The sequence below is a fragment of the Pieris rapae genome, chromosome 10 (assembly GCF_905147795.1).
Source record: "Pieris rapae chromosome 10, ilPieRapa1.1, whole genome shotgun sequence".
NCBI lineage: Eukaryota > Metazoa > Arthropoda > Insecta > Lepidoptera > Pieridae > Pieris > Pieris rapae.
The window spans coordinates 2,488,599-2,500,650 of NC_059518.1; the positions used below are offsets into that span (position 1 = coordinate 2,488,599).

General features: G+C 34.6%; 1 protein-coding gene across 3 annotated transcripts in view; it reads left to right on the forward strand.

Moving 5' to 3' along the window:
- LOC111000147 (axin) overlaps positions 1–12,052 on the forward strand; it is a 75,924-nt gene that overhangs the window by 23,304 nt on the left and 40,568 nt on the right. For all 3 annotated transcript variants that reach the window (XM_045629743.1, XM_045629741.1, XM_045629744.1), the window contains exon 2: positions 11,379–11,424. The gene's annotated coding sequence lies outside the window, so the exon portion shown is untranslated. The remainder of the gene's footprint in view (positions 1–11,378; positions 11,425–12,052) is intronic.

The following is a 12,052-nucleotide window of genomic DNA, read 5'->3' on the forward strand; positions in this document are numbered from 1 at the left end:
CATTACGATTCAATTAAAATTATAGTCTAGTTCAACGTATAGTATACCGAATAACGTCAGATAGAGGAAAATACAGTTTGCAATGATGCCAATGTAATCTGTGCTCATTGCGAAAACGCTCTTACAAAGTGTCTTTGATGTATCAAAGCGTTGTGCAACTGTGATGCGACTAAAAAATGTTTCAACTCCCTTTGACCGTGGCCGCAACTGTCATACTCAACTTAAATAGATCAAAAACTCATGTTATGGAAGCTGTATCGGTCATATGAACGTATTTGGCTACCTTCATGATTTAATTTGCTTATATTTTTACACGTAGGAAAAGTCAATAGTTCTTAAATAAAACAAATGTTGTATATGTAATGAATATATCATTGTATTTCAGTCTTACCATGATATGCTTTCTAATAAACATGCATTCCATATAATTACATAAGGAATGCATTTATATAAAAAAATTAATTATATTATTAAGAGAAGGAAAGAATCGTGTTGAAATGCCATGGAAGGTGGTTGACGAATTATAGAAGTGTAGGATAAGGTGTCATAATTATGTTTACTTAAATTCCTTGGACCAAATAATACTCGGAGAATATGACGTATGAAAAGCTTGTGAAATTGCTAAATATATTAATTGTGCTTTAAAAGCACGTGAACGATACGATTTGGTAACATTATATAAAATTCATCTTTTATAATATAATTACCTGTTTTAAAAGGACGTTACTATTGAGATTAAGGTACAAGGCGATATAGTTAGTCGACAGACGATCAAAGAGAATATTCGACCAATCCATGACAGCGCACGTGTTAGGCTCCACCCCTTTTTAAGGCCACGTGCGTCGCGCGCATGCTTCTAAGCTCAACTTGACAGTTTGCCCTCAGCGTCGCCTAGAGGTGGTCGTTGGTTTGATGGAAATTTAAGAATTTTCCGATACGCGAACTTTGTCATAACTATTCTAAAGTTACATTGACTCGAAACAGTATCATTAAGTATTTGTAATTGTAAAAATATAGCAGTGTAGTTAGTGTTAGTGAGTTTTATGTGAATTTTGGATTGTTCGCTGACGGAGTGCACGCCGCGATCGTCAGGTATTGAAATCTGAACTTTTTCGAATCGTTTGAAGAGTTTTTGCGGAGTAAACAGCGAGGGTATCGACGGTATGAGGCATTGTTTTAGGGCCTCTAGGGCCCTCTTCTCAAATGTTTATTAGTGTCGCCCCCTTTTGTTTTGCCTGGTGTATTGTCATCTTTTGTTTTATACAAGTTTGCTTGTTTAATAGGTTATTGTTTCATATGTTGGCTAAACAATGTTTGTGCTGTTTTAAGTTTAAATGCCTGTATTTTGATTGGCGTTGTACTGAGCAGCTTTGTTAGTAAAGTGTAGTTCAAATGTTGACGCTTTATCGTATTGTGCTGGGCTGATTGGCTTCCTTACAAAAGACTTCAACGCGTTTTGTGTTCGGTTGTGCGTAAATATATAATGTTAAAAATATAGTAGTTTTCTTAATAAAGAAATAGATTAGATATTTTATTACATACATCTTCTTTACTTTGTTACAACAGAGGAAGTGGAGATTCTTTAAACGTCTTAATGCTAAAAAGTTGGAATATACTATTTAAGTACCTAACAAAAAAACTAACTCTTAGTAACCTAGGGGTTCCATAGTCTCAATACTAGCGTTAAATCAATTTTGTCTCGACCATTTCTGTCATGAGTAAAGTTGTATAATTTTTTATTAATAATTATTATAAAAAAATATGCCATACCATTAACATCTAACATTTACCAACATTAGACAAAAAATAATTTTGGAAAGTAATAAAAATTAACTGTTTCTTACGATATATATCCTAATCTCAATCCCTTGTAGTCGTTTCAACATATCCATTATTTCAGCAAAAACCTTATTGAAATAATTATCGGTATAAAAGGCTTTCGTATCAAAGACAAAAGAATAAAGCTAGAGTATTCATCAAACATGTTGCATCTAAAATGTTCATGTCAGTAATGGTTGCTCGAGGCAACAGCTAAATATTCTTTTTTTATTGATTACAGTAACTTGGTATTGAAAATATAATCAAACTACATTTTAATCTATGTCATTATTAGAATAGTTGTCATTATTAGAATAATTGTCATTGTTGGAATAGACAGACAAAGAGCAGTGTTGGCTTAGTGGCTTCATCGTGCGGCTTCCAACCCTGAGTTCGTAGGCGCGATCATCGGTTGTACACCGAATTTCTTTCTATGTGCGCATTTTAACATTTGCTTGAACGGTGATGAGAAAACATCGTAAGGAATCCAGCTTGTCTTAGTCAGACACAGGAGGCTGATCACATACTTTCCTATTAAATTGACAAATAATCACGAAACGGATACATAAATCTGAGGCAAATCTGATTTATTTATTTAACATCGACTGCTGCGCTACTCCATACGATCGAAACCTCCCTAACATTTTTTAAAACCTTCTGCATCAACATTTTTACCCATATCCTACTCTTGCTCAATCGTGACTTTTGTATTTCCTTGTCTTTTGTATTTGTGTAAGAGCTTCTTAGATTGCTATTATTATTATTATATAATTTTATAATCCATTTTACTTTTTCCCTCACTAGGGTTGCCTGGAAGAGATCGCTTGTTAGCGATAAAGCCGCCCGTTGAATCTTATATTTTATGTATTTTTTATTTGTTTTTGCATAAATAAACAAGTGTGAATAATAAAAAAATAAGCGCCATAAGTTAGCTTTGAAATATTTACTTTAACTTAATGGCATAATCGTGTTTAAAATCAGTAAGAAACATTTCCTTTGAGTTTATAAGAGATCTTAACGCAAAAGTATATTTAAGTTGAAAAGTGATCACTCTACCTCGCATAATCCCGACACATTAAGTCGTTGCTTCGCTTTGGATCCTGAATAAAATATGTCATTAGCTACATTATCGCGTTACTGTCCGTCGTTAAAAAACCTCTGAAAGCGTAATGTTAAAAGGGTGCGCAGGCGTCTTTGAGTCGCTCGCTAATTTCGAGATAACGCTAGACGCTTTGATGTGCCCGGAGCCGGCCCTCTGACTCCGCGAGAGCTTTCATTGAAAGGATTTTTTTCATCTTTCCCTTTGTACTTAATTTAAATTTCGTTTATATCAATGCCGTTTCCCTTTACTCTGTTTTCGCTTTTTGTCGCGATTATCCTCTTTTCGTTTTATGTTCGTTTTGTAATTAAGAGTGTTACCAATGTTATGGCTACTGAACTATCGTGAGAAATTTGTTGCATTAAATGAAGAAATGTTTTTATCTTCATCATGGCTCATTCTCGGCGCACGTGTTAGACATAAATTTAAAAAGCAAATATTTTTTAGAAATACATGTGTATATGCAATTAATATAATATATAAAACGAAGTTTTTCAGCGTACACCATTCTTAATGTTGATATTTTTTACATAATATTGTAAGCGGCACATTCTTTTTTAAAAGGTTTGATAATAGCTGATGGGACCGAGGAACCCTGATACAAGTATATCTTACTTAATAAGGCTCCCAAATCTTACACTTTATAATGAATTGTTGTCAAATTATTGAATTAAATTATAAAAATTAATTGTATTTGACTCACACTTTTGAAGTCTATGTATTTATATCAGGGGTAAACTGGGCAGGATGTTCAGTGAGGAACGATGGACGTAAAGGTGATACGGAAAATTTAATTTATCGTTATGACTTAAAATCTGTATTTACAAAAAGTAAATACCTATAGATTTAGTAGGTTAAGTTATTTAGCCTACCTAGGTTAGAACTTAGTTTAATCAATCTTAACAGAATCCGAAACTTGTCGAGTTGTATACTTTAAAGATATATAAATCTACTAGTAGAAGAATTGTATGTATATATATATATATATATGAAAATAAATTGCTGTTAGTCTCGCTAAAACTCGAGAACGGCTGGACCGATTTGGCTAATTTTGGTCTTGAATTATTTGTGGTAGTCCAGAGAAACTTTAAATGAAAGGTGGTAAGGTGGAAACATTAATAATAAGTGAAAAAACATACTTCAAACAACAATTGAATTTTCCAATAAAATCTGTGTCACTTGATTGTCATGTATTTATAGGCTGTTGTTTGAGATTGTCTTTGACATGTTTCAGATATGTTGTATTACGTTTGGACACAAATATATGTAGGCGATACGAGGTTCACGAGTTCATCTAGTCTTCGATATAAAAACACGTGTAGATGTAGACGATCTTGTTGTGGAATAAAATAAACTCCTAGACAGGTGTATTATCGCGTTTATATTGTGGATAATATAAACACGTACACGTAATTCTGATGAAAGCCAGGCTAATGTGTATTTCGCAATGAGCTACTTTATTATTCAAGAGGGCTTGTTAGTTTTTCAACAGCCGTCTGCGTACGAGGCCTTTTGTCCTGAATGTTAAGGTTTTTAAACTCGCGCCGGGGATAGTTGTGCCATTCATGAGCGAGCCTCGTAGCCGAGTGGGGCATGGGGCAGTGTGTATCAAGTTTTTATCTGAATGATGAGTCTTGTACAGATCAAGTGATTTCTAGTGCAAAACGTCTTTCGTGTGTGTGAATTTTTTTATTTTCTGAGAAGTGATTTCGATGTATGTGTTAATTGTCTAGTGTCTAATTAGTTATTAAATTATTAGGCTGGGATTTAAAAAAATATGTTATAAAATAAACAGATATAGAATGGACAAGTAACTTGATTACATTTTTGTATGGTGTGTATTATATGTGGGTGGAGCTGTTAAAGATAGTATAGTATGCCTCTCTGTGAATCCGTCATTAGCAACATAAAGCTGATTTGGGCTCAGTTTTGTGTAAAGTGATTGGGATCTTGAATGTTATAATAATAATAAAGTCCGTTTAATTTCCAATCGTGACTAAAAAATCATAATATACAGCTTAGATTTTTTACTTTATTTTATTTATCTTGTTATCCTATATCTTAGCTACATTCAGTACCGTCGATCGGAACTCCTGCCTCCCCCAACTGACTCTGTCTTCTCCTTTATTTTTCTTATTTTTAGAACTATTTCCATTCCTATATGGATTTTAAGTGTATGCTTGCCATAATTGTTATGTATTTTTGAAAAGATGGCTTATACCATATGCAGTAGATATTATTTAATAGACAAATATAAATTAATAGAAAAACTGTTACTAAACATAATATATAATAGACTGAGAGAGGCTCGTTGGGTTGAGAATATTAAACAAATTACGAACCTATATTATTGGGCATCATGTTGAGTGGATATTGTTGACCAATCGCCAACGTTTTGCCTTGCATTTTACATACTCACAATCCTTCGGGGATTCCATTTTTGATTGGAAACATAATCGGTGTACCACATAAAAAAACTTTGAAAACCTTAAAAACATACTCCCAACGATATTTATAAGCCTTATACATGAGAAAAAACAAGCTATAGAAACTAGAAGCAATGTCTGCCACCATTACAAATGCATCAATCAATATTAAAAAAAACCCTATAGTCAAATCAATCCGATTTTAATCTCCCGCAAACATTGTTTATATCTAGAATTAAAGTTTCCTCTGAATTTAATACAAAGTTTACAAATTAAAAATGTATACCACGAAATTTGACGACAAAGACATCAGTCAGTCTTTTTAGAATTAAACATCAAAGTATACCTTGGGCCTTTGATCTACATCATCGATATAGCCGACCTCACTAATACGCAATATCGTATACTGACATTAATTGTAGATACAACATCAAAGCTTGACGGTTATATAAACAGAAAGTCGGCGTACTGTGAATCTAATAAGTAATTAATTTACCAAATGGATGCTAAGTTGCGTCTGAGCGTTTCAGTACGGCGGTACCCGTTCACAGTGAGATTATACGTTGGAGTTTTTTTCTTCGTGCTCGGTGTTTGTAGTGGGTTATTAAAACATTGGCGAAGTTTGTCGCAGGAGCAGAGGTCCTGAGATCCGGCGGCGGCGTACACAAAGACGCCACTTTGCTCGTCGTCTTTGACTCAAGTCTCGGGAGTGTGTGACCTAACATTAATAACCTAGTAATAGCATCTCTTGTTCGCATTTCGCGTAATAGATAAAGAGGAAACCTCTTACGATATTAATTTTCAAAGAAAGACTTATTATTCCATTATTTTTGAACGTTGTATTGCTCTTTGAACGTAATAATTAACGTTCTTAACTGAAATACTACATTTTTAGTGGAAGACGCTGGATTTTTTTCTCATAATGACATTAGTGACAGTTTAATTAGCGACGCTTTCATCGGAGCCGCTTTAAGTTTGAACGTTTCAAATAGATTTTACAAGAAGCACTTTCAAAGAGAGCACCCCTAATAAGTACTGAAGAGTCCTCGCACGTGTTTATCAAAGACAGCCTTTCGTTATTCACCGTCTGAATGGCCTCAAAAGAAACTCGTGTAAAACGCTCCACAAAGTGCTGTATCAAAGGGAACGGCGGGCGCAAATATCTGTTTCGTAAACTAGTAAAAACGAAGCTCTCAAAGGTACTGCGTACTCGCGGTAAATTAGGCGGAGTTAAATACGAGCGCCGCTCTCACAAATATATAACTTTAAAAGTGACTCCTTACTCATTATTTATGTAAGACGACGTAATCGCGACGTCGGCCCCCTGGCCCCCATTTTTGACAATGTCACGCGCTCGGTCCGAGCGGGCCCCACGCGTGTAAGCTCGCATGTGTATCCATTTAATGCTCAATTCCCATATAATTTAACTTTGCGATCAAAGGGAAATTTTGCAAAGAGCTCCCCGGCGGCGGGTGCGAGCGAGACGGGGTACGTGAGATCAAATGCTGGGCCAAATTAGTCACTCTCCGTCTCTCTATCTCAAAGCCGATCCGTAGCAAAGTTTGCGCGAAGATGACATCAAAAGGAAACCACACACCAGGGAGGCGCGCCCGCCGCCCCCGCCTCATACTTAAATCCGCCGTGTCTCTGTCTTATTGACACGCGAGTGACAAGTTGCAAGACCGACCGACCTCGCTCGGTGCCTTTGCCAGACTTATTTAGTTAATTAATACGGAATGTCCTATCAAGTTCCGTGTCCCGCGGGTGGATATACACTTACGGCTTAGCTGTGAGGAAACTTTAATCATGCGGCCGCGTCCCACGATGTCGATGTCTTTAATTAGATACCTACCATGATGGACTTTGCTGTTACACAAACATTAAGGCGTTCCCTTGAATATATAAAAGAACCTCAGCCACCAATACTTTTAGAACGTTTCAATTTCTCAAAAGTTTTCTACGAAGAGGTACTTATGTGATTATAAAAATATTTCTTCACGTTTTCGAAGTTTCGAAGCCTTAAAAACAAGTTTTAAATTAGCAATTATGACAAACGGCAATTCTGAGTATCGGAGTGAAATTAATTATTTTTCTTTTGTCATGTTAAGAAGACAAAAATGTGGTTTCGTTACTAAATTAAAGTAAATGTAATTAATTTACTAAGTTCAAACGAAGTAATCTTATTTCAAGTAAATGTTATATGAAATATTTAATGTCATTTGTTGTATTAACAAATTACGTTCATTGAAACAAAGATTTGGACTAAATATATGCAGTCAAATGAAAACCGGTATTATTATTGAACAGTCTTAAAGAAGAAAAAACTTAAGTTTTGGAGGCATTCAAAAACGCGGGCGGCGGACGAAACGCTCCTATTCCTGGAAGCCCACATACCTACGGCGTCCTTTATGACGTCAGGGGCCCATGGCCGGCTATTTAAACTCGTTGGTCCAATGTTGGTCGAAGTTATTTGTTGAAGATATTAATGGATATACTTAGTAAACAGATGTGTTATTAGATTATAGGCTTATTAGCGAGGTGGATTTTGTGTAAGGTTTTATTAATTCTCGTGAATTTTTATGGCTTTGTGTTAAAGGTTATTTTTTTCCGTGTAATGCTGTGTTTGTCAGTCATGAGCCAGCTATGAGACTTGGAACATAAATGTATTAAGTACATGTAATGTGTATTGAATTGTTTTTTTGGTAAGGATTGCAAGCCCGATTCCGGCCTTTTAAGAATTGGTGGACTATTCAGTGAACAGCTGGTACACATAGTGCATTATTACAAAGAGCAATATTTGCCACTTAAAAACATTGAGATGTGGAACGACGTTGTTATGTGAAGTCAAATCTGGTTCATACCAAAGTGACCAGAAAGATACTAGAACTAAGCTGCTTTACAATAAATAATAAAACTTTATTCATGACAGAAATATGGTTGTCACTTTCATCTACCGTTCCTACAACAGGGAGTTGTTTTGTGGATACTTAACATTACAATACATGTACTTATCATAAAAATAAGTCCTTCGAGCCGCGCATAAGTTCGCAAACTTACATATGTTAATAGATAGATGTGAAAATTCGGTAGAAGGGTAACAGCCAGTTTCGTGTAACTTAAGATTATTGAATACAGGACTTGAAACATTTTTACAAAAGTGTGTTTTTTATTTAAAAGTTCTATCGTTAGTTATAGATAGTTAACTTAATATATGTTATCTTTACATGTATTATTACGGATTAAAGTAGAATATACAAAAGCTAATGAAAGATAATTTATCGACATTATTATCTTACATGTCTCTGGTTTTTAATCCTTTTCACGTGGACCACCCAAGTCTCTTGAAGCGGACGTTGACAAGGCCTTTTAATATTGGAGATTATTCTTCATCTCTAGGATATATATAATAGTTCTGAGTTAAAGTATAACTCTATATTAATATACGTTTGTTATATCTTCAATGTAACTATGGTCTTACAATTGAGGCGGCACAATCGCTCAAGAATACTGCCGTTCAAGAGGTTTCGTGTAAATTAAAATTTAAACATACTAGTGAATATATTTTTGCCTTTATACATACTATTATGTTTCGTTCTGTTAAATCTTTTAAACTATAACGAAGTACGCGGGTGAAACTGTAATACGAAAAAAAATCAATAATGAAAGATTATATCGGCATTTAGTTGTCGTACCTTCCGCGTAACCACGGTCATAAAATTCGGACATTAGTACGGGGATTCGCCGCATCTTAAATTATATAGCAGTGCATTTTTGTGTTTGTTCTTATTATTATTACATAATTATTTATTTGAAAAAGGAACACAATACAAAGGCAAAGTCCCAGAAAGTAGAGAATGTACTACTAAGCCAAGGAAACGTTTGATAATGCTATAAGCTCTGTAAATCTGCGATCTCTGGTTTCGCTTTCATTATCAGAACATCAATCACATTATCAACGGTTGATACCTGATGCCGTGACGTGCATTTGATATTCTGCAATCTATCAACTTTTTGTCCTCGTAATATGATTATAATTCTCGCGTCTGCGTGTGTTTTTATCGTATTACATTCTTTAATTCGTATGTTATTGGGTTGTGTTTTGTTTGGTCCTGCATTTGTTAGGGCTGGTTCGGCGTCCATTGAGCCGGGACAGGTTTTGTGTAGGAATGCTGTGCGCTAGCGGCTTTTTGCTTTGGTGCCCACGCGATCCCTCGGCCCGGCGTCGGCGCCAGTGCCGTATTTGATTCCTGATAAAGGTACTCTGCAAACATAATTTATGTTTATGAATGCATATTTTTGACTACGTTTAAAAATCCTTTCAGGACTTATTATTATTATGGAACAATACCCTTAAATAGAAAATGTTTTAGATATGTCGAGTTCTCTATATCACAAAAAAATATACCGCTAAACTATCGGACATAAACCAACATGCACAGAAGAAAGATTTAAACTTAATCAAACAAATTATTTAAATCGTACATTTCGAATCCATAAATTAACGTAACATAAATTATAATAATATATATAAGTATATATAATAATAATAATAAAGAAAAAAGTATTATGTATTCCAAATTTGTATAAATATACAAAAAGGGTTAAACATTTACGATTTTTTGTGAAATTATTGCGAAATAAAACCCAGTAGATTAAAAGCCTAAAATTACAGGTTTGATAAAATATGAGTAAAAATAGTGAGCTGAAGATGCTGGCTCGTCTGCTCTGAACAGCAGTGTAAACACAGGGATCATCCCCATTAGCTTATTGTGCTTGTTCTAGACTTGTTTACTCGCATCTCGCTTCTTTCATGAATCTCTGACCGTATTTAATTTATCTAACGTGGCATGTGATATTTTTTAAATTAGAATAAGTCGTAAATGAACAGTGTTTTGTTCGGTACTCGAAGGGTTTTTTTTAATTTGTCACCATAAGACGAAGATACCCACTTTGAATTCTGAGATTTAATGTGAATAGAACTAACACGCAATTTTATTTGTATGTATTGACTATTTTCTATATTAATTTATGGCCACACTAGAAATGAAAAATAAATATTTATGTTTAGAATATAAAGAATTTTTACTTAATTTATTATATTATTTCGAAAGAAGAAAAGTTTTGTGATTACAAAGATTCCGTTGGATAATTACGCATTATATGCTTAAAATAATGCGTAATGTTAATTATTTAAATAAAACAATCGAGCCACGTTTGCGACTCTTACCATTGGTCTTAACTCCTATAGCCCCTTAGACTTGAACTATGTGCATTTACCACTCGCTCGTACGGTGAAAGAAAACGTGAACAAACATGTGATGCGATGTGATGTGATGTGATGTGATGTGTCAAAAAAAATGTTCATGAACTCGATACAGAAACCTGAGGCCAGGCCTTAAAGTTGTAGCGCCAATGGCGCTTTTATCGCCTATTACATTTTATATTTTAGACTATAGCTAGCAATAAATTACAATGCAATAACTAATCTTCTAAGTCGAATTGTTGGCTTCTGGCATAAGCACATTTAAACAAACTCATTAGAACAGCTATATATATATATATATACTTGTTAAAAAAGTAAAGAGCAGTGCTAGCTTAGTAGCTTCTACATATGTACTCTCATCTCTGAAGTCGTAGGTTCGTTGGACCAATAGACTTTCTTTCTATTTGCCCAATTGACATTTACTCGAACCGTGAAGGAGAACGTCGTGAGATTTTTTTTGTTTGTTTTTTTTATGGTATTAGTATTAACAGGAGACAAACGGAAGAGCTGGTTACACATAGGCTTGCCTAAGACCCAAGGAGTCAACGGCGTGTGTCAGACACAGGATGCTTATCAGCTACTTACCTAGATTGACAAATAATCATGAAACAGATACAGAAATTAGGCCCAGACCTAAAATTTATTTTATCTTTTTTAGATCGTTCAGATAAGACATTTCTTTGGCCTACAATTGTAAAATGTATTGTAAAGTTTAATATGATCGGGTATTTTATAAGCTTCAGTGATAATTGAAAATTATTTTTTGTTTCAGGATGTTATTCACCTCATACACAGCACCGTTCAGCTGAAGTTTGAAGGTAAGCTAATTAATATTTTATTAAATGTTTTAAAATAACGCGATTTAACTTTTTATTGATAACAACAATAATTTTAAATACTTAGTTACATATATTAACCTATATTTAACACCTATAATTAATAACAAAGAATATCATTTAAAAACATAAGAACGTCTTACTTTAGTCTCTTAGTCTTCTCAAAACTATTGCAAAAGTTCAGAGGAAACTGTTAAGTACCGTAATCATTGATGGCTGGTGGTGGACAGTTCGTAAGGTCCTTACAGATAGCGGGGCATGCATCCGGTGCAAGCACCACTTATATTTGGTCGTAAAAACTGATCGTCGTAAAGGATAAGACGTTGTTATTAAGTACCTGATACATAGATTTCAGCCGGGACCTTTAATTTTGGCCAATATAACCGGTATGTTCTAAAGTATATCGTTATAAACAGTTTTGACTGTAATGCCAGAACAGCTAAAATCAAGTTAAGTATTTTTCGCTATAAAGCCACAGACTTAAATTAAGTGCGGTTTAGCTTGAAGCGGCACAAAGTTCCAATTTGGCTCCTTCCGTGATAATCCGCTGAGTCAGCACGTGTAGAGTTGGCTCGCGTTGGAGCATTATGTCGTTATTACAGCTCTAATC